Source organism: Ornithodoros turicata, chromosome 8, assembly GCF_037126465.1.
Source record: "Ornithodoros turicata isolate Travis chromosome 8, ASM3712646v1, whole genome shotgun sequence".
Taxonomy (NCBI): Eukaryota; Metazoa; Arthropoda; class Arachnida; order Ixodida; family Argasidae; genus Ornithodoros; species Ornithodoros turicata.
The window spans coordinates 9,858,148-9,879,055 of NC_088208.1; the positions used below are offsets into that span (position 1 = coordinate 9,858,148).

General features: G+C 47.5%; 1 protein-coding gene and 1 non-coding gene across 2 annotated transcripts in view; one reads left to right on the forward strand and one right to left on the reverse strand.

Annotated features, from left to right (window-relative positions):
• Positions 1-1,731: 1,731 nt before the first annotated feature.
• Positions 1,732-1,804, reverse strand: Trnat-ggu (transfer RNA threonine (anticodon GGU)). The gene has a single exon. It is a non-coding gene; the product is annotated as a tRNA-Thr (tRNA).
• Positions 1,805-5,263: 3,459 nt separating this feature from the next.
• LOC135367491 (uncharacterized) overlaps positions 5,264-20,908 on the forward strand; it is a 53,590-nt gene continuing 37,945 nt past the window's right edge. Inside the window, exon 1 of the mRNA XM_064600794.1 lies at positions 5,264-5,350. The gene's annotated coding sequence lies outside the window, so the exon portion shown is untranslated. The remainder of the gene's footprint in view (positions 5,351-20,908) is intronic.

Below are 20,908 nucleotides of genomic sequence, written 5' to 3' on the forward strand. Positions count from 1 at the left end.
GTGCCGTACGCGTTCTCAAGTTCAAGGTAGTTGAATACGAAAGGCTCCTCATGTGGTCGCATGTTGGAATGTATGGAATGTTAGGCGGCCGAAATCAGTTTTCCCACAATTAGTGCAACCATAGCGAAATTGGGACGCCTGCAATGGCTCCCCGAACCTCCCGTGCGCAAAACACCTTCCTTCGCCTTCACGATAGGCACGTGATGAGCGCCACCACGCGCGTCACTATGTGACGCAAGTGGTAAGGACGCTCCTCGGTGAACCTGGGATCACATGATCGAGGTGAGCAACATCGCGCAGCCCGGAGCGTCTGCTACCGCTTCGGAGACGCCATGCGTTCTCCGGCTACGTGATTTTCGAAACGGAGAGTTTGAAGGCTGTCCACGACACAACCACGATTTTTCGGGACCGCAGATACCACGGGAAGAACGAGTGGTGCAGCCCGAAATTAACTGCGATTGTACAGCGAAAACCCCGTGCTTCTCGACAGTGTGCAGCCTGTCCGACCGTTTTCACCGCGTAGTTGGTTCAGTGGCTGACAGGTAGAGCCACAATACCGCCGCCATCGCTTGCCTTCTGCTACTGTGAATTCTGAGATTGCACAGAAGCCACGAATATATTACTCTTGTGATCGTAATCTTATTTTCTCAGGCTGCATATATGCTTTGTTTTTTTTTAAAGAAAACGTGATATAAATCATGTAAAGAATAGACGTCAACAAGAAACAGCTCGCAATGTTCGTAGCAGACGGTTTTTCCTACGAACGAATGAGGGGCTCTCTACCACCAACGTCACAGTAGAGTGGGTGTGGTCTGCAGTTGGAGCGCTCCGGCCTGTCACCGCGGCAGCCATTTTCCAAATTAATTGCACCGTGGTGAAACAACTTTGGACAGAAATATTTTGTGCGAATGCTTTTCACACACTGCTTTACAAGATGACAGCAGTTTTTGGCCATGTTAGATACCACCTCAATGCTCCTTTAAGTTACTTGCAGGTGCCACGTGCAAAATCTTATCCACAAGGGCGTCCTACTCATTTTTATGGTGGGTTACCGCAGACGGTCTCGTAACATTGTGCTTACGAATGGCGTCTTGGTCACGCTGCTCTGTGGAGTCGTCTGAGCGAGGCATGAAAACTGTTGGAATAGAAACCACTAGGTTGCACTAGTCCTGCACTCATTTGTTCACACGGTACAACGCAGAATATCTTCTACGCTCTAGAAACAGAACACTCGACAAATCATTGCGCCGAGCGATGCAATTATCGTTTCTGATTTGAAGGGGGAACTGGGCGTGCGCCCTTTTACAGCAGTAGTTGTATTAGCGAGGTTTTGCGGCGCTGACGGCTTGTGGCGAGCCTAGCAGAAATGAGATGACGTCACTGCGCTATGACGTCGCAACACCACGTGATACAGTGGATGCTCCTTATGACATCAGTCACACATGACATCACACCACCTGCAGCACGGTATGAACCGACGCAGTGCTCCGCCGCAGCGCAGGGAGAGGGACGTCAACTGGTAACTGCACGCTTGTCCCCACACGAAGAACCCAACCTATATTATTTACATTCATATGAGTACAAAACTAATTTAGAATACTATCAAGCTATAAATAGAGCGTAGGTAGTTACTAAGACTATTTTTCTTTCCTTCCTTGTCCCGAACTCGGATGTAGTATCTGATAAGTCAACATATTCTGCTGATGAAAGATTAAATTAACTGTGAAGGCTAGCCAGCTGTAGGACTCGAACCCACATCTTCTGGATTACCGGTCCAGGGCTCTACCAACTGAGCTAAGCTAACACGCCTTCTCAGCCACTTCCAAGGATGCGTCATCTGAAGGGACAAACCAGCCACTGTCTCTCATCCTCCTTAAACTCGCTCACTCATAAACCCATTCATACGACGGGATCGTCGCAGGCGGTAACAGTTGAACATGAAAGAACTGATGTTCTGAGGCTGGAACAACATAGAAGGGACAAATACATACAAAGCATCAATTTGCCTAAGAAATTAACGATGAAAGATTAAAGTCACTGAAAAGGTTAGCCAGCTGTAGGACTCGAACCCACATCTTCCGGGTTGCCAGTCCAGAGCTCTACCAACTGAGCTAAGCTAACACGCCTTCTCAGGGACTTCCAAGGATGCGTCATCTGAAAGGACAAACCAGCCACTGTCTCTCACTCATCCTCCTTTCACTCTTACAATTTTTGCTCACTCATACACACATTCATACGACGGGATCGACGCAGGCGGCAACAGTTGAACATGAAAGAACTGATGTTCTGAGGCTGGAACAACATAGAAGGAACAAATACATACAAAGCCTCAAAACAGACCTGCGGTCTGCTTTGTCCAATAAAGCTGGGAGGCAGCTTTCTTCTTCCTTTCTTTCTTTCTTTATTTATTATAGACACAACATGTTACATCAGTTGATTAGAGGCGGCCAAAAAGCGGCAATACTGCAGCTTAACGAGGGCACGCCCCTTTAATAACGTACAGCAGCATCACAACAATTGTGCAACTATATAAAGCAAACTATAATAAAGCAAATCGCAAAACAAATCGCTAGCACTGCATCAATGTGAATTCACAATAACAGACGTAACAAAACAAAAACTAGATAAATCTAACGAAATTAATCAGAAATAGAAGTTACAGAGATGACTCTGATGCAAGGCCTAGTAACAAAATATTAGTCGCAAGAGAAATTGCAAGTTGTCAGAATCCAAACATGGCTCTTAGAGTTGTAAATGACGTATTCGCAAGATCGATACCGTTTTTGATGTACTTATTAAGAATTGCTGCAATATTATACTGTATCAATTGAGTACCGAAATTAGTACGCAAGCGGGGTACATTCCAGTAGACTGCCTGGCGTGTCCTTTGGGTGAACTGTGACTGCAGGTTGAAAAGTGACAGTATTACTAAGTTGTTATTTTTTACGGCCGATATGTAGAACTTCAAAAGGAGGTATTCATAGTATTGATGAACTTTCATGATACGAAGTTGTGTAAATAATTCCGCAGTGTGATGGCCAGGTGGCACACCGGCAATCACCCTCACTGTGCGCTTTTGTTGAAGATACAGGTCTTTGATGTTATTTTGAGAGGTGGTGCTCCACACAAGATGGCAATAGGTTAGATGCGACCTTATCAATGAATTGTAAATAGAAATCATAACATCTTTTGGTAAATTATGGCGATATCTACAGAGTATACCCGCTGCCTTTCCTATTTTAGATTTGATATAACCGATATGAGCATCCCATGTCAGGTTGTCCGAAAAATGCACACCAAGTATTTTGACAGTCTTTACGATCTCAATGAGTTGATGGTCTAAGACAATGTTTAGTGACAGCTAAGAGGCTGAACCAAGCAGGGGATGTATTCCTGGAATAGAGAAAACTGGACCCTCTCACCTTCGATGGTTTTAAAAGCATCCGACATCGGGTGCTCATCGCTTTTCTGTACTTTAGACGTATGTCCCTCACCAGTCTCTACATGATGTAAATATATTCTGTGTCGCCTTCCCCCGTATCATGCGTACCGGCGTCTGTCTCCATTTCCCTGCATAGTTTGTTGGAGTTCGTCTTCACGCTACCCAAACTGCCGAGTTACAACATCGCCCAGTGAATTTCTCTTATTGCCACCATCAGAGGAGTATGTCTGTCGGCCCACTAAAAAAAATCGTTTTCTTTTTTCCTGTTATAATTTTATCATCAGGGGATTTAATAATGTCACTTTCCCTATCTCGAATGTACTACCAAAGGCACGATTTTCGAGGGGTGCGGGGGGAGAGAGTGTTTGAACTCTGAAACCTGCCGTATGGCCACACCACTCCAAGTGATTTGTTTAGCTTTCTTCTTTTCTTTTTTGTGACGCAGTTTTGAAATAAAGGTTGCCGTTTTGTTTCCAAATTCCTCTGCTTCTCTCAGCGAACGTTCAGCCGTTCAGTTCAGTCTGCAATCGTGATTAATCTAGGAGCGTGTTTAGGCCGTGAAGTTTTTGTTTTAAAGTGTAAAGCGTCCGCACCGTTTCCTTTGAATGATAGAAACACGGCGGTCGTTCTTACCGAAACACGAGCGAAATGAGTGGAGGATGTTCCCAGTTGTTCCCAGGAAGTTACCACGAGAAACAAATAGCACCGCTCGACACTATCGGCGATACTCGATATTCTAGCCACGGAGTTCGTGTTAGCGTTATTGTTGCTCCGTTTCCGACGGATTGTTCCGTGCCTTATATTGACGCTGATGTATGGCTCATAATAATAATAATAATAGTAATAATAATAATAATAATGGTGCCGTGATGTTACACGTAAGGCTTGTCTGCGTAGTGGAACGAAATGCTGCACGTGCCGCAGGGTAGGACTGCGGATAATTTCGACCGCGTGGGGGTTCTTTTGTAGTGCGCCGTCCGAACCAACCGCCCACAGCAAAAGGGTGTTATACGAGTATGTAAGCATCTAGTGACGGCAGCTAACTTTACATCTTGGCGCCCGAACGCGGACCACTTAAGCCGTCTTCTTGGGGTCGTCCGTGTTTGCCCCATTCATTGCCATTTGTCCACCCTACTTGGACCCCACATTCCTCTCACAGTGTCGTGCAACTTGATAGGGTGTTCCACTGGGAACTTCAGCGACATAGACGACAAGGCGAAGGCTGAGTTAGCTCTGCAAAATATAGCTGGGTGGACCGAGTGAATCAACACTCTGCGACAGCGACAGGCCCTCGACCGGAGCCAGCCCAATGAACTTCTGAAGCGTTGCATAATGTAAAAAACCCGAGACTAGGGAACATCCTTCCTAGCCATTTTTTCATTCTGAAGCGAGTTCTCTAGTACCGATGAATGCGTTACGTAGTGCGTCACCGATTCATGCTCGCATTGTACCAATTCATACCGGAAATTGACAAGTACGACTCCAAGAAGCACTAATGAACCAGTGCAAGAAGAAAGTACCGTTTCTAAAAGCCTAGTGGCCGGAAATGCAGACGGTTTCAATGATTGAAGGCGATTACTATCACAGCAGAACGTATCCGTCTCTCACCTGCAAAGACAGATACTTAATTTCTATTGTCTCACCGGATTATCCAAAACGCAGTAATTTGACATTGTGAAACAATGCGTTGTGCACAGAAAGCAGGTGTGAGGTGTGTTTGAATAGAGCCAGGTGTCGCTCTTGTTAAAATATGTGGATGTGTGAAACCTCGGTGGCTGACTGATAACAGTGATTTTGCAATGGCTTGCCTCAAGTGCGAACGTCGATTTCCCCACTGGTGTCTGAGCGTATGGCTGCTGGGCATTACCTTGCTGTTGACCTGGGCCCAGCAAACCAAGTGTCTCGATCGTGAGTTGCTGATTTTGATATTAAGTACCACTGTCACTCTAAGAAAAAAGGTAGGCATCACCACACCATTTTGAGGTATATTTGGTAGTTCCGTTTTGTGTTGGCATCCGGCATATCCCTAATCTGGAGATCCTGGATGTTTTGACGTCCTGAAATGCCGGGATTTTAGTAATCCCGAGCGAAATCGAAACTAATCCTGAGCGGCACTCGTGACGACTGAGAACGCAAAAAATAAAATAAAAAAAGAATATGCCTCCTCACGTCTCGTAGAATACTAAAACAGAATGGAAAGTATTAGAAGAATTGCTCATTGGCTAGGGACGGCGACAACAGAAACACACAGTTTGAGACTTCGTCTGTGTGTGTCAGTTGTCATCGTCCCTTGTCTCTGGGTTTTTGCCGTCATTTGATGTAATAAAGGAGCATTAAAGTAGTATCCAACATGACCAAAAACTGCTGTCGTATTGTAGAGCGGTATGCGAAAGGCATTCCCACAAAATATTTATGCCTAAAGTTGTTTCACCGCGGCGCAATTCATTTGCAAAATCGTTACCGCGGTGTGAGGTCGGGGCGTTCCGACTGCATACCGCACCTCCTTAGAGTGACGTTTACGGTGGAGAAGCCCCTCATTCGTTGTGAGAAAAGAACCGTCTGCTATTAACATTGCGCGCTGTTTCTTGTTGACTGATATTCATTATATGATTTACGAGGGGTGTACAAGTCAAACCGGGACTTTTCATTTTTCGCAAAAGTAAAATGAACTTACAGGCGAAAAATTAGTTTTATTTTTCGACGTAATCTCCAGTCCACTAATGCACTTGTCCCAGCGTTTCACGAGGACTTGGAGGCCAGCAGCGTAGAAATCCTTACCGATGCGTAGCAGCCATGATCGGACAGCATGGTGGTACCACTGGGCAGAAAATCAACATGAACAACGCCAGCCTCGTCCCAGAAAACCGTGGCCATGACCTTACCCACAGACGGGGTGCTCATTCGGAACTTCTTGGGAGCTGGCGAGCCCGGATGTTTCCACTGTTTGGATGCGCGTTCAGACTCAGGGGTGAAATGGTGCACCCACGTTTCACGGCACGTGATGATCCGATCAAGGAACGGCTGTCCTTCAGTGTCGAAATGGTACCTTTGCTCTTGGGAGATTTACAGTCTTCTCTGCCGGTCAAACACGGAGAGCTGCCTCGGGGCCCAACGGGCACTAACTTTCCGAAACTGGAGGTGTTCATGAATGATAGTGTTCAACGTTCCCACAGACACGTCCGTTTTTCGAGCCAGTTCGAGACATGTCATTCTTCGGTCCTTGAGGATCAGGCGCACCACAAGTTGGATGTTCTCAGGATCTGTGACACTGGGCTCTGAGCCGCTCCAGCCGGTATCGTCCTGCACTGATGTACGGCCGTCTCGGAACCCTTTGCACCACTTAAACGATTTGCTGTGGCTAAGTGTATCGCGGCCATACTGAGCCTGAATGCTTCTGCGAATTTCAGATGACTTTACGCCTTCATACACGAGAAACTTCATGACAATTCGCCTTTCGATGTGCGCGCTCACCTCGCTGTCGTCCATCTTGTCCAGCACGTGTCTTCTGTTATGCACAAACTTTCGACCACCATGTGGTGAACGCGGAGGCCTATCGCGTTTGAAAATGACGAAGTAGCACGAGCCATTTGTACACTCAGGAGACAGAAAGTCCCGCTTTGATTTGAACACCACTCGCATATCACGTTTTCAGAAAAACAGTGCGCCGAAACGCACTGTTAGCGCCAACCCAAGATCGTGTCACTTCCCTACGCCAGGCTGACGAGTCCCAAGTAGGACGAAACAGCTGTACTTGGCTGGGAGTGCACGATCAAATTGTAAACATATGCTCAACGTGCAGCTACAGAGCTTCGGCTATTTACCCTTTGTATATATATATATATACTCATGGAACGATGCGACAGCACCAGAGGACACGTGTTTCGCCGTGTTTGCGGCTCGTCAGCTCTGGGTAGCTGCGCATCGTTCGGAATTGGCAAACCAGGGGTCACTCAGGCGAGCGATACACACCTGGGAGGGTGACTTAGCACTCCTCAATGCCACAGTGCAAGCCAGTGAATTATAATAAGGGGAAAAAAGTCATTAAAGAAACAAATAAATGACACTAGACGTGTTTGAAATTCAAAATTACAGATTAAGATGGCTTCTATGGCTGCACGCAGAGAAACAGATACTCAAGGAACGATGCGACAGCACCAGAGGACACGTGTTTCGCCGTGTTTGCGGCTCGTCAGCTCTGGGTAGCTGCGCATCGTTGGGAATTGGCAAACCAAGGGTCACTCAGCGAGCGATACACACCTGGGAGGGTGACTTAGCACTCCTCAATGCCACAGTGCAAGCCAGTGAATTATAATGAGGGGGGAAAAGCCATTAATGAAACAAATAAATGACACTAAATGTGTTTGAAATTCAAAATTACAGATTAAGATGGCTTCTATGGCTGCACGCAGAGAAACAGATACTCATGGAACGATGCGACAGCACCAGAGGACACGTGTTTCTCCGTGTTTGCGACTCGTCAGCTCTGGGTAGCTGCGCATCGTTCAGAATTGGCAAACCAGGGGTCACTCAGCGAGCGATACACACCTGGGAGGGTGACTTAGCACTCCTCAATGACACAGTGCAAGCCAGTGAATTATAATGAGGGGGAAAAAGCCATTAAAGAAACAAGTAAATGACACTAGACGTGTTTGAAATTCAAAATTACAGATTAAGATGGCTTCTATGGCTGCACGCAGAGAAACCGATACTCATGGAACGATGCGACAGCACCAGAGGACACGTGTTTCGCCGTGTTTGCGGCTCGTCAGCTCTGGGTAGCTGCGCATCGTTGGGAATTGGCAAACCAGGGGTCACTCAGCGAGCGATACACACCTGGGAGGGTGACTTAGCACTCCTCAATGCCACAGTGCAAGCCAGCGAATTATAATGAGGGGAAAAAGCCATTAAAGAAACAAATAAATGACACTAGACGTGTTTGAAATTCAAAATTACAGATTAAGATGGCTTCTATGGCTGCACGCAGAGAAACAGATTCTCAATGAACGATGCGACAGCACCAGAGGACACGTGTTTCGCCGTGTTTGCGGCTCGTCAGCTCTGGGTAGCTGCGCATCGTTGGGAATTGGCAAACCAGGGGTCACTCAGCGAGCGATACACACCTGGGAGGGTGACTTAGCACTCCTCAATGCCACAGTGCAAGCCAGTGAATTATAATGAGGGGAAAAAAGCCATTAATGAAACAAATAAATGACACTAAATGTGTTTGAAATTCAAAATTACAGATTAAGATGGCTTCTATGGCTGCACGCAGAGAAACAGATACTCATGGAACGATGCGCAGCACCAGAGGACACGTGTTTCGCCGTGTTTGCGACTCGTCAGCTCTGGGTAGCTGCGCATCGTTCGGAATTGGCAAACCAGGGGTCACTCAGCGAGCAATACACACCTGGGAGGGTGACTTAGCACTCCTCAATGCCGCAGTGCAAGCCAGTGAATTATAATGAGGGGAAAAAAGACATTAAAGAAACAAATAAATGACACTAAACGTGTTTGAAATTCAAAATTACAGATTAAGATGGCTTCTATGGCTGCACGCAGAGAAACAGATACTCATGGAACGATGCGAGAGCACCAGAGCACACGTGTTTCGCCGTGTTTGCGGCTCGTCAGCTCTGGGTAGCTGCGCATCGTTCAGAATTGGCAAACCAGGGGTCACTCAGCGAGCGATACACACCTGGGAGGGTGACTTAGCACTCCTCAATGACACAGTGCAAGCCAGTGAATTATAATGAGGGGGAAAAAGCCATTAAAGAAACAAATAAATGACACTAGACGGGTTTGAAATTCAAAATTACAGATTAAGATGGCTTCTATGGCTGCACGCAGAGAAACCGATACTCATGGAACGATGCGACAGCACCAGAGGACACGTGTTTCGCCGTGTTTGCGGCTCGTCAGCTCTGGGTAGCTGCGCATCGTTGGGAATTGGCAAACCAGGGGTCACTCAGCGAGCGATACACATCTGGGAGGGTGACTTAGCACTCCTCAATGCCACAGTGCAAGCCAGTGAATTATAATGAGGGGAAAAAAGACATTAAAGAAACAAATAAATGACACTAAACGTGTTTGAAATTCAAAATTACAGATTAAGATGGCTTCTATGGCTGCACGCAGAGAAACAGATACTCATGGAACGATGCGAGAGCACCAGGGCACACGTGTTTCGCCGTGTTCACGGCTCGTCAGCTCTGGGTAGCTGCGCATCGTTCAGAATTGGCAAACCAGGGGTCACTCAGCGAGCGATACACACCTGGGAGGGTGACTTAGCACTCCTCAATGACACAGTGCAAGCCAGTGAATTATAATGAGGGGGAAAAAGCCATTAAAGAAACAAATAAATGACACTAGACGGGTTTGAAATTCAAAATTACAGATTAAGATGGCTTCTATGGCTGCACGCAGAGAAACCGATACTCATGGAACGATGCGACAGCACCAGAGGACACGTGTTTCGCCGTGTTTGCGGCTCGTCAGCTCTGGGTAGCTGCGCATCGTTGGGAATTGGCAAACCAGGGGTCACTCAGCGAGCGATACACACCTGGGAGGGTGACTTAGCACTCCTAAATGCCACAGTGCAAGCCAGTGAATTATAATGAGGGGGAAAAGCAATTAAAGAAACAAATAAATGACACTAGACGTGTTTGAAATTCAAAATTACAGATTAAGATGGCTTCTATGGCTGCACGCAGAGAAACCGATACTCATGGAACGATGCGACAGCACCAGAGGACACGTGTTTCGCCGTGTTTGCGGCTCGTCAGCTCTGGGTAGCTGCGCATCGTTGGGAATTGGCAAACCAGGGGTCACTCAGCGAGCGATACATACCTGGGAGGGTGACTTAGCACTCCTCAATGCCACAGTGCAAGCCAGTGAATTATAATGAGGGGAAAAAAGACATTAAAGAAACAAATAAATGACACTAAACGTGTTTTAAATTCAAAATTACAGATTAAGATGGCTTCTATGGCTGCACGCAGAGAAACAGATACTCATGGAACGATGCGAGAGCACCAGAGCACACGTGTTTCGCCGTGTTTGCGGCTCGTCAGCTCTGGGTAGCTGCGCATCGTTCAGAATTGGCAAACCAGGGGTCACTCAGCGAGCGATACACACCTGGGAGGGTGACTTAGCACTCCTCAATGACACAGTGCAAGCCAGTGAATTATAATGAGGGGGAAAAAGCCATTAAAGAAACAAATAAATGACACTAGACGGGTTTGAAATTCAAAATTACAGATTAAGATGGCTTCTATGGCTGCACGCAGAGAAACCGATACTCATGGAACGATGCGACAGCACCAGAGGACACGTGTTTCGCCGTGTTTGCGGCTCGTCAGCTCTGGGTAGCTGCGCATCGTTGGGAATTGGCAAACCAGGGGTCACTCAGCGAGCGATACACACCTGGGAGGGTGACTTAGCACTCCTCAATGCCACAGTGCAAGCCAGTGAATTATAATGAGGGGGAAAAGCCATTAAAGAAACAAATAAATGACACTAGACGTGTTTGAAATTCAAAATTACAGATTAAGATTGCTTCTATGGCTGCACGCAGAGAAACCGATACTCATGGAACGATGCGACAGCACCAGAGGACACGTGTTTCGCCGTGTTTGCGGCTCGTCAGCTCTGGGTAGCTGCGCATCGTTGGGAATTGGCAAACCAGGGGTCACTCAGCGAGCGATACACACCTGGGAGGGTGACTTAGCACTCCTCAATGCCACAGTGCAAGCCAGTGAATTATAATGAGGGGAAAAAAGACATTAAAGAAACAAATAAATGACACTAAACGTGTTTGAAATTCAAAATTACAGATTAAGATGGCTTCTATGGCTGCACGCAGAGAAACAGATACTCATGGAACGATGCGAGAGCACCAGAGCACACGTGTTTCGCCGTGTTTGCGGCTCGTCAGCTCTGGGTAGCTGCGCATCGTTGGGAATTGGCAAACCAGGGGTCACTCAGCGAGCGATACACACCTGGGAGGGTGACTTAGCACTCCTCAATGACACAGTGCAAGCCAGTGAATTATAATGAGGGGGAAAAAGCCATTAAAGAAACAAATAAATGACACTAGACGGGTTTGAAATTCAAAATTACAGATTAAGATGGCTTCTATGGCTGCACGCAGAGAAACCGATACTCATGGAACGATGCGACAGCACCAGAGGACACGTGTTTCGCCGTGTTTGCGGCTCGTCAGCTCTGGGTAGCTGCGCATCGTTGGGAATTGGCAAACCAGGGGTCACTCAGCGAGCGATACACACCTGGGAGGGTGACTTAGCACTCCTCAATGCCACAGTGCAAGCCAGTGAATTATAATGAGGGGAAAAAAGCCATTAATGAAACAAATAAATGACACTAAATGTGTTTGAAATTCAAAATTACAGATTAAGATGGCTTCTATGGCTGCACGCAGAGAAACAGATACTCATGGAACGATGCGCAGCGCCAGAGGACACGTGTTTCGCCGTGTTTGCGACTCGTCAGCTCTGGGTAGCTGCGCATCGTTCGGAATTGGCAAACCAGGGGTCACTCAGCGAGCGATACACACCTGGGAGGGTGACTAAGCACTCCTCAATGCCGCAGTGCAAGCCAGTGAATTATAATGAGGGGAAAAAAGACATTAAAGAAACAAATAAATGACACTAAACGTGTTTGAAATTCAAAATTACAGATTAAGATGGCGTCTATGGCTGCACGCAGAGAAACAGATACTCATGGAACGATGCGAGAGCACCAGAGCACACGTGTTTCGCCGTGTTTGCGGCTCGTCAGCTCTGGGTAGCTGCGCATCGTTCAGAATTGGCAAACCAGGGGTCACTCAGCGAGCGATACACACCTGGGAGGGTGACTTAGCACTCCTCAATGACACAGTGCAAGCCAGTGAATTATAATGAGGGGGAAAAAGCCATTAAAGAAACAAATAAATGACACTAGACGGGTTTGAAATTCAAAATTACAGATTAAGATGGCTTCTATGGCTGCACGCAGAGAAACCGATACTCATGGAACGATGCGACAGCACCAGAGGACACGTGTTTCGCCGTGTTTGCGGCTCGTCAGCTCTGGGTAGCTGCGCATCGTTGGGAATTGGCAAACCAGGGGTCACTCAGCGAGCGATACACACCTGGGAGGGTGACTTAGCACTCCTCAATGCCACAGTGCAAGCCAGTGAATTATAATGAGGGGGAAAAGCCATTAAAGAAACAAATCAATGACACTAGACGTGTTTGAAATTCAAAATTACAGATTAAGATGGCTTCTATGGCTGCACGCAGAGAAACCGATACTCATGGAACGATGCGACAGCACCAGAGGACACGTGTTTCGCCGTGTTTGCGGCTCGTCAGCTCTGGGTAGCTGCGCATCCTTGGGAATTGGCAAACCAGGGGTCACTCAGCGAGCGATACACACCTGGGAGGGTGACTTAGCACTCCTCAATGCCACAGTGCAAGCCAGTGAATTATAATGAGGGGAAAAAAGACATTAAAGAAACAAATAAATGACACTAAACGTGTTTGAAATTCAAAATTACAGATTAAGATGGCTTCTATGGTTGCACGCAGAGAAACAGATACTCATGGAACGATACGAGAGCACCAGAGCACACGTGTTTCGCCGTGTTTGCGGCTCGTCAGCTCTGGGTAGCTGCGCATCGTTCAGAATTGGCAAACCAGGGGTCACTCAGCGAGCGATACACACCTGGGAGGGTGACTTAGCACTCCTCAATGACACAGTGCAAGCCAGTGAATTATAATGAGGGGGAAAAAGCCATTAAAGAAACAAATAAATGACACTAGACGGGTTTGAAATTCAAAATTACAGATTAAGATGGCTTCTATGGCTGCACGCAGAGAAACCGATACTCATGGAACGATGCGACAGCACCAGAGGACACGTGTTTCGCCGTGTTTGCGGCTCGTCAGCTCTGGGTAGCTGCGCATCGTTGGGAATTGGCAAACCAGGGGTCACTCAGCGAGCGATACACACCTGGGAGGGTGACTTAGCACTCCTCAATGCCACAGTGCAAGCCAGTGAATTATAATGAGGGGAAAAAGACATTAAAGAAACAAATAAATGACACTAAACGTGTTTGAAATTCAAAATTACAGATTAAGATGGCTTCTATGGCTGCACGCAGAGAAACAGATACTCATGGAACGATGCGAGAGCACCAGAGCACACGTGTTTCGCCGTGTTTGCGGCTCGTCAGCTCTGGGTAGCTGCGCATCGTTCAGAATTGGCAAACCAGGGGTCACTCAGCGAGCGATACACACCTGGGAGGGTGACTTAGCACTCCTCAATGACACAGTGCAAGCCAGTGAATTATAATGAGGGGGAAAAAGCCATTAAAGAAACAAATAAATGACACTAGACGGGTTTGAAATTCAAAATTACAGATTAAGATGGCTTCTATGGCTGCACGCAGAGAAACAGATACTCATGGAACGATGCGAGAGCACCAGAGCACACGTGTTTCGCCGTGTTTGCGGCTCGTCAGCTCTGGGTAGCTGCGCATCGTTGGGAATTGGCAAACCAGGGGTCACTCAGCGAGCGATACACACCTGGGAGGGTGACTTAGCACTCCTCAATGACACTGTGCAAGCCGGGGATTTAATATGGGGGGAAAAAGCCATTAAAGAAACAAATAAATGACACTAGACGGGTTTGAAATTCAAAATTACAGATTAAGATGGCTTCTATGGCTGCACGCAGAGAAACCGATACTCATGGAACGATGCGACAGCACCAGAGGACACGTGTTTCGCCGTGTTTGCGGCTCGTCAGCTCTGGGTAGCTGCGCATCGTTGGGAATTGGCAAACCAGGGGTCACTCAGCGAGCGATACACACCTGGGAGGGTGACTTAGCACTCCTCAATGCCACAGTGCAAGCCAGTGAATTATAATGAGGGGAAAAAGCCATTAATGAAACAAATAAATGACACTAAATGTGTTTGAAATTCAAAATTACAGATTAAGATGGCTTCTATGGCTGCACGCAGAGAAACAGATACTCATGGAACGATGCGCAGCGCCAGAGGACACGTGTTTCGCCGTGTTTGCGACTCGTCAGCTCTGGGTAGCTGCGCATCGTTCGGAATTGGCAAACCAGGGGTCACTCAGCGAGCGATGCACACCTGGGAGGGTGACTTAGCACTCCTCAATGCCGCAGTGCAAGCCAGTGAATTATAATGAGGGGAAAAAGACATTAAAGAAACAAATAAATGCCACTAAACGTGTTTGAAATTCAAAATTACAGATTAAGATGGCGTCTATGGCTGCACGCAGAGAAACAGATACTCATGGAACGATGCGAGAGCACCAGAGCACACGTGTTTCGCCGTGTTTGCGGCTCGTCAGCTCTGGGTAGCTGCGCATCGTTCAGAATTGGCAAACCAGGGGTCACTCAGCGAGCGATACACACCTGGGAGGGTGACTTAGCACTCCTCAATGACACAGTGCAAGCCAGTGAATTATAATGAGGGGGAAAAAGCCATTAAAGAAACAAATAAATGACACTAGACGGGTTTGAAATTCAAAATTACAGATTAAGATGGCTTCTATGGCTGCACGCAGAGAAACCGATACTCATGGAACGATGCGACAGCACCAGAGGACACGTGTTTCGCCGTGTTTGCGGCTCGTCAGCTCTGGGTAGCTGCGCATCGTTGGGAATTGGCAAACCAGGGGTCACTCAGCGAGCGATACACACCTGGGAGGGTGACTTAGCACTCCTCAATGCCACAGTGCAAGCCAGTGAATTATAATGAGGGGGAAAAGCCATTAAAGAAACAAATCAATGACACTAGACGTGTTTGAAATTCAAAATTACAGATTAAGATGGCTTCTATGGCTGCACGCAGAGAAACCGATACTCATGGAACGATGCGACAGCACCAGAGGACACGTGTTTCGCCGTGTTTGCGGCTCGTCAGCTCTGGGTAGCTGCGCATCGTTGGGAATTGGCAAACCAGGGGTCACTCAGCGAGCGATACACACCTGGGAGGGTGACTTAGCACTCCTCAATGCCACAGTGCAAGCCAGTGAATTATAATGAGGGGGAAAAAGCCATTAAAGAAACAAATAAATGACACTAGACGGGTTTGAAATTCAAAATTACAGATTAAGATGGCTTCTATGGCTGCACGCAGAGAAACCGATACTCATGGAACGATGCGACAGCACCAGAGGACACGTGTTTCGCCGTGTTTGCGGCTCGTCAGCTCTGGGTAGCTGCGCATCGTTGGGAATTGGCAAACCAGGGGTCACTCAGCGAGCGATACACACCTGGGAGGGTGACTTAGCACTCCTCAATGCCACAGTGCAAGCCAGTGAATTATAATGAGGGGAAAAAGACATTAAAGAAACAAATAAATGACACTAAACGTGTTTGAAATTCAAAATTACAGATTAAGATGGCTTCTATGGCTGCACGCAGAGAAACAGATACTCATGGAACGATGCGAGAGCACCAGAGCACACGTGTTTCGCCGTGTTTGCGGCTCGTCAGCTCTGGGTAGCTGCGCATCGTTCAGAATTGGCAAACCAGGGGTCACTCAGCGAGCGATACACACCTGGGAGGGTGACTTAGCACTCCTCAATGACACAGTGCAAGCCAGTGAATTATAATGAGGGGGAAAAAGCCATTAAAGAAACAAATAAATGACACTAGACGGGTTTGAAATTCAAAATTACAGATTAAGATGGCTTCTATGGCTGCACGCAGAGAAACAGATACTCATGGAACGATGCGAGAGCACCAGAGCACACGTGTTTCGCCGTGTTTGCGGCTCGTCAGCTCTGGGTAGCTGCGCATCGTTGGGAATTGGCAAACCAGGGGTCACTCAGCGAGCGATACACACCTGGGAGGGTGACTTAGCACTCCTCAATGACACAGTGCAAGCCAGTGAATTATAATGAGGGGGAAAAAGCCATTAAAGAAACAAATAAATGACAGTAGACGGGTTTGAAATTCAAAATTACAGATTAAGATGGCTTCTATGGCTGCACGCAGAGAAACCGATACTCATGGAACGATGCGACAGCACCAGAGGACACGTGTTTCGCCGTGTTTGCGGCTCGTCAGCTCTGGGTAGCTGCGCATCGTTGGGAATTGGCAAACCAGGGGTCACTCAGCGAGCGATACACACCTGGGAGGGTGACTTAGCACTCCTCAATGCCACAGTGCAAGCCAGTGAATTATAATGAGGGGGAAAAAGCCATTAATGAAACAAATAAATGACACTAAATGTGTTTGAAATTCAAAATTACAGATTAAGATGGCTTCTATGGCTGCACGCAGAGAAACAGATACTCATGGAACGATGCGCAGCGCCAGAGGACACGTGTTTCGCCGTGTTTGCGACTCGTCAGCTCTGGGTAGCTGCGCATCGTTCGGAATTGGCAAACCAGGGGTCACTCAGCGAGCGATACACAGCTGGGAGGGTGACTTAGCACTCCTCAATGCCACAGTGCAAGCCAGCGAATTATAATGAGGGGAAAAAGCCATTAAAGAAACAAATAGATGACACTAGACGTGTTTGAAATTCAAAATTACAGATTAAGATGGCTTCTATGGCTGCACGCAGAGAAACAGATTCTCAATGAACGATGCGACAGCACCAGAGGACACGTGTTTCGCCGTGTTTGCGGCTCGTCAGCTCTGGGTAGCTGCGCATCGTTGGGAATTGGCAAACCAGGGGTCACTCAGCGAGCGATACACACCTGGGAGGGTGACTTAGCACTCCTCAATGCCACAGTGCAAGCCAGTGAATTATAATGAGGGAAAAAAAGCCATTAATGAAACAAATAAATGACACTAAATGTGTTTGAAATTCAAAATTACAGATTAAGATGGCTTCTATGGCTGCACGCAGAGAAACAGATACTCATGGAACGATGCGCAGCACCAGAGGACACGTGTTTCGCCGTGTTTGCGACTCGTCAGCTCTGGGTAGCTGCGCATCGTTCGGAATTGGCAAACCAGGGGTCACTCAGCGAGCGATACACACCTGGGAGGGTGACTTAGCACTCCTCAATGCCGCAGTGCAAGCCAGTGAATTATAATGAGGGGGAAAAAGCCATTAAAGAAACAAATAAATGACACTAGACGGGTTTGAAATTCAAAATTACAGATTAAGATGGCTTCTATGGCTGCACGCAGAGAAACCGATACTCATTGAACGATGCGACAGCACCAGAGGACACGTGTTTCGCCGTGTTTGCGGCTCGTCGGCTCTGGGTAGCTGCGCATCGTTGGGAATTGGCAAACCAGGGGTCACTCAGCGAGCGATACACACCTGGGAGGGTGACTTAGCACTCCTCAATGCCACAGTGCAAGCCAGTGAATTATAATGAGGGGGAAAAGCCATTAAAGAAACAAATAAATGACACTAGACGTGTTTGAAATTCAAAATTACAGATTAAGATGGCTTCTATGGCTGCACGCAGAGAAACCGATACTCATGGAACGATGCGACAGCACCAGAGGACACGTGTTTCGCCGTGTTTGCGGCTCGTCAGCTCTGGGTAGCTGCGCATCGTTGGGAATTGGCAAACCAGGGGTCACTCAGCGAGCGATACACACCTGGGAGGGTGACTTAGCACTCCTCAATGCCACAGTGCAAGCCAGTGAATTATAATGAGGGGAAAAAAGACATTAAAGAAACAAATAAATGACACTAAACGTGTTTGAAATTCAAAATTACAGATTAAGATGGCTTCTATGGCTGCACGCAGAGAAACAGATACTCATGGAACGATGCGAGAGCACCAGAGCACACGTGTTTCGCCGTGTTTGCGGCTCGTCAGCTCTGGGTAGCTGCGCATCGTTCAGAATTGGCAAACCAGGGGTCACTCAGCGAGCGATACACACCTGGGAGGGTGACTTAGCACTCCTCAATGACACAGTGCAAGCCAGTGAATTATAATGAGGGGGAAAAAGCCATTAAAGAAACAAATAAATGACACTAGACGGGTTTGAAATTCAAAATTACAGATTAAGATGGCTTCTATGGCTGCACGCAGAGAAACCGATACTCATGGAACGATGCGACAGCACCAGAGGACACGTGTTTCGCCGTGTTTGCGGCTCGTCAGCTCTGGGTAGCTGCGCATCGTTGGGAATTGGCAAACCAGGGGTCACTCAGCGAGCGATACACACCTGGGAGGGTGACTTAGCACTCCTCAATGCCACAGTGCAAGCCAGTGAATTATAATGAGGGGGAAAAGCCATTAAAGAAACAAATAAATGACACTAGACGTGTTTGAAATTCAAAATTACAGATTAAGATGGCTTCTATGGCTGCACGCAGAGAAACCGATACTCATGGAACGATGCGACAGCACCAGAGGACACGTGTTTCGCCGTGTTTGCGGCTCGTCAGCTCTGGGTAGCTGCGCATCGTTGGGAATTGGCAAACCAGGGGTCACTCAGCGAGCGATACACACCTGGGAGGGTGACTTAGCACTCCTCAATGCCACAGTGCAAGCCAGTGAATTATAATGAGGGGAAAAAAGACATTAAAGAAACAAATAAATGACACTAAACGTGTTTGAAATTCAAAATTACAGATTAAGATGGCTTCTATGGCTGCACGCAGAGAAACAGATACTCGTGGAACGATGCGAGAGCACCAGAGCACACGTGTTTCGCCGTGTTTGCGGCTCGTCAGCTCTGGGTAGCTGCGCATCGTTCAGAATTGGCAAACCAGGGGTCACTCAGCGAGCGATACACACCTGGGAGGGTGACTTAGCACTCCTCAATGACACAGTGCAAGCCAGTGAATTATAATGAGGGGGAAAAAGCCATTAAAGAAACAAGTAAATGACACTAGACGTGTTTGAAATTCAAAATTACAGATTAAGATGGCTTCTATGGCTGCACGCAGAGAAACCGATACTCATGGAACGATGCGACAGCACCAGAGGACACGTGTTTCGCCGTGTTTGCGGCTCGTCAGCTCTGGGTAGCTGCGCATCGTTGGGAATTGGCAAACCAGGGGTCACTCAGCGAGCGATACACACCTGGGAGGGTGACTTAGCACTCCTCAATGCCACAGTGCAAGCCAGCGAATTATAATGAGGGGAAAAAGCCATTAAAGAAACAAATAAATGACACTAGACGTGTTTGAAATTCAAAATTACAGATTAAGATGGCTTCTATGGCTGCACGCAGAGAAACAGATTCTCAATGAACGATGCGACAGCACCAGAGGACACGTGTTTCGCCGTGTTTGCGGCTCGTCAGCTCTGGGTAGCTGCGCATCGTTGGGAATTGGCAAACCAGGGGTCACTCAGCGAGCGATACACACCTGGGAGGGTGACTTAGCACTCCTCAATGCCACAGTGCAAGCCAGTGAATTATAATGAGGGAAAAAAAGCCATTAATGAAACAAATAAATGACACTAAATGTGTTTGAAATTCAAAATTACAGATTAAGATGGCTTCTATGGCTGCACGCAGAGAAACAGATACTCATGGAACGATGGGCAGCACCAGAGGACACGTGTTTCGCCGTGTTTGCGACTCGTCAGCTCTGGGTAGCTGCGCATCGTTCGGAATTGGCAAACCAGGGGTCACTCAGCGAGCGATACACACCTGGGAGGGTGACTTAGCACTCCTCAATGCCGCAGTGCAAGCCAGTGAATTATAATGAGGGGGAAAAAGCCATTAAAGAAACAAATAAATGACACTAGACGGGTTTGAAATTCAAAATTACAGATTAAGATGGCTTCTATGGCTGCACGCAGAGAAACCGATACTCATTGAACGATGCGACAGCACCAGAGGACACGTGTTTCGCCGTGTTTGCGGCTCGTCGGCTCTGGGTAGCTGCGCATCGTTGGGAATTGGCAAACCAGGGGTCACTCAGCCAGCGATACACACCTGGGAGGGTGACTTAGCACTCCTCAATGCCACAGTGCAAGCCAGTGAATTATAATGAGGGCGAAAAGCCATTAAAGAAACAAATAAATGACACTAGACGTGTTTGAAATTCAAAATTACAGATTAAGATGGCTTCTATGGCTGCACGCAGAGAAACCGATACTCATGGAACGATGCGACAGCACCAGAGGACACGTGTTTCGCCGTGTTTGCGGCTCGTCAGCTCTGGGTAGCTGCGCATCGTTGGGAATTGGCAAACCAGGGGTCACTCAGCGAGCGATACACACCTGGGAGGGTGACTTAGCACTCCTCAATGCCACAGTGCAAGCCAGTGAATTATAATGAGGGGAAAAAAGACATTAAAGAAACAAATAAATGACACTAAACGTGTTTGAAATTCAAAATTACAGATTAAGATGGCTTCTATGGCTGCACGCAGAGAAACAGATACTCATGGAACGATGCGAGAGCACCAGAGCACACGTGTTTCGCCGTGTTTGCGGCTCGTCAGCTCTGGGTAGCTGCGCATCGTTCAGAATTGGCAAACCAGGGGTCAC